General features: G+C 43.7%; 1 pseudogene; it reads right to left on the bottom strand.

Annotated features, from left to right (window-relative positions):
* Nucleotides 1-309: 309 nt before the first annotated feature.
* LOC102733074 (E3 ubiquitin-protein ligase Hakai pseudogene) lies at nt 310-1,674 on the bottom strand (annotated as a pseudogene).
* Between the last annotated feature and the right edge of the window lie 984 nt (nt 1,675-2,658).

The following is a 2,658-nucleotide window of genomic DNA, read 5'->3' as shown; positions in this document are numbered from 1 at the left end:
ACAATTTTCTTTTTCAGGAAATAATATTGCAAATGGTTGCTTCTGGGTCAATTTACCACAGAAGAGGAGCAAAGTTGTTAAAGCATAGCTATGCTCCACTGAGCCACTTTTCTGCACAACTGTAACGTACCTGAAAACATTCCTAAGCTCAAGGTTTAAAACCATTTTAAGAGACAAAACTTTAAGTGTTTTATAGCCACCTCTGTAAGAGGTGCTTTCCTGCTCCAAATGGTCAAAGCTTAATTAGAAGGTTGACAATATTTAAGTTTTTTTTTTCCCTCATCGTATCTTCTGTTCAAAATACTATTATCATTGGTAATATGGTTTGTATCTTGTCTGATCTGGATGATCCAGTCCAAAAAGTAGGGTTAGAGAAGATCGACCCTACACTCATGGAGGAAGGGTTGGCCCTCTGGGTGCAGGCTACATACTCACTTCCCCTTCCCCTAGTTTTATAAATGGAGGACTCAAGAGTTCCTTGACTTTCAGTGAATTGGGGTAAAGAGTGTGAATTACAATGGTGAGAAGGGTGTGTACTTACAAGTGAACTATCCTGTTGAAGTGGTACAGGTCCTGGAGGAAAATATTTCATATAAGGTAGCATCTGAGCAATAATACGTCTATGGAGAAGGCGATGGAGAAGAAGTTGTTGGTAGACCTGAAGCTTGGCTGTGAATCAAGTGAGAAGTACTTGGCAATCTGATGTGGTATTTGAGGGCTTACTGGTGGTGGAGGTAAGAGTACAGTACAAAATGTTGCTCTGGAGGCATGGTATGATGAGAGTTCAATACCACTGGTTGACCCTGATATTCAGGGTGATGGTGAGCTCAGGCGTGGAGACAGGGGGTAGTGGTTCTCAAGCACCTGAATTTGAGTCATTCTGAATAGGGACAGTTACTAAGTTGCTATGTTTTCTTGCTGAAATACAAAGGTTTCCTGACTGCTGAAGGAAGTTGAGGTGAAGCTGTATACAATGAATTCCGCTGGAGGAGCACAAATATCTTCTTACGGCTGATTATATGGCTTGTGCAGTACACGTTGGAAAGGAAGTGGTGGTATAATATGCTGCCTTGTTGGAATACGGTTCATATGATACTTGTCTGGTAGCCTTATAAAATGATCAGAGATTTCATGTGGTGCTGGAACAATACATAGGATGAACGTTTTCAAGTTAAGGACGGGCAGCAGGTTCTCCGGATCTCATATGGCGGTGGTTGATATGAGCATCTAAATCTCTTTGAGACAAGTATGTTCTCTTGCATCCTTGAACAGTGCTGCACATGAAGAGAGAACCTTGTGCATGCTCCTCAATTCGGTGAACATATTTACTACAGCCTGGACACAACTTATCGCCTTTTTTTCCTTGTAAAATAGCACAGGCATAGCAAAAAGCATGCTTGCATGGAATCATTCGCCCATAGATTTTAATGGGTAATTCGCATTTGTCACAGAAATGAACTGGGGTGTCATCCTTTTCACCTAAGATGTTTATCTGAAAGTCCCAGAAAATCTCTTCACTAGATTTCTGCTCCTGTCTAAATGATCCGCCCCTATTAAAGTCGTACCGTTCTTCCACACTAAGATTGGGTCCTTCGGCGTTCTCCATGATTCAGCTCGCAGGGCACGATGGGAACGGAAGTCAACCTCACTGACCCAGGGAGCGCATGCGCCCTACCCTGTTGAACCAGTGAGGCGGAAGTGCAAGCGGGTTGCCGGAACGTTGACCTCTTCTTACATACCCCCAGTCCAGTGACGGAGTCAGACCCGAAAAACAGGAAGTGTTTCAGAGCGGAGTTTGGTTAGACTGCCCTTTTGTTTTTATGCTTCAAGAAAAAGTAGCCATTAACTGGAGAAAGAGACTAATCTGGAAGGGGGTGGGGGGGTGGGGAGAGAGCGGGTAGGCGCAGTAATACCCGAAGGCATAGACTTGAGGCAGGTGAGGCAGCCAGTGCACTCATAAAGGTTTTTTGAATAATGCAAGTGCTTTCCTTTTTTGGGTGAAAGCCCATCCATTATATGAAATGTTCAAATAGACACTGGATAGCTTCTTGTCGAGATGCTGTAGCTCTGGCTTCTCAAACTTTTTCTGCCGAAGTGCCCCTAATTGTAGAGAAAAGTAAATTTAACTGTGAGGGTGAGGGGGCAAAGTTCTAAGTACCGCTGGAAGCAAACTATTTCTTTGAATAGTTGTACGTTACCTTAAAATTATATGAAGATAACTTTTTTTTTAAATGTCGGTTTATTTTATTTTACTTTCTTTTAGAATGTTGGTTCATTTTAATAAAAAAAATATTGCTTTTAATTACTTAGTTAAATTACTTGAATTTCGGGCGCCTGGGTGGCTCAGCTGGTTAAGCGACTGCCTTCGGCTCAGGTCATGATCCCAGGGTCCTGGGATGGAGTTCCACATCGGGCTCCCTGTTCGGCGGGGAGCCTGCTTCTCCCTCTGACCCTCTCCTCTCTCATGCTGTTTCTCTCTCACTCGCTCGCTAATAAATAAATAAATAAAATCTTTAAAAAAAAAAAATTACTTGGGCACCTGGGTGGCTCAGTTGGTTAAGCGACTGCCTTCGGCTCAGGTCATGATCCTGGAGTCCCTGGATCGAGTCCCGCATGGGGCTCCCTGCTCGGCGGGGAGTCTGCTTCTCCCTCTCCCAC

This window comes from Leptonychotes weddellii, chromosome X (genome assembly GCF_054177405.1).
Source record: "Leptonychotes weddellii isolate Sample4059 chromosome X, ASM5417740v2, whole genome shotgun sequence".
NCBI lineage: Eukaryota > Metazoa > Chordata > Mammalia > Carnivora > Phocidae > Leptonychotes > Leptonychotes weddellii.
Note: the sequence above shows the minus strand (reverse complement) of the source record. Positions and strands in the feature narration are given on the sequence as shown.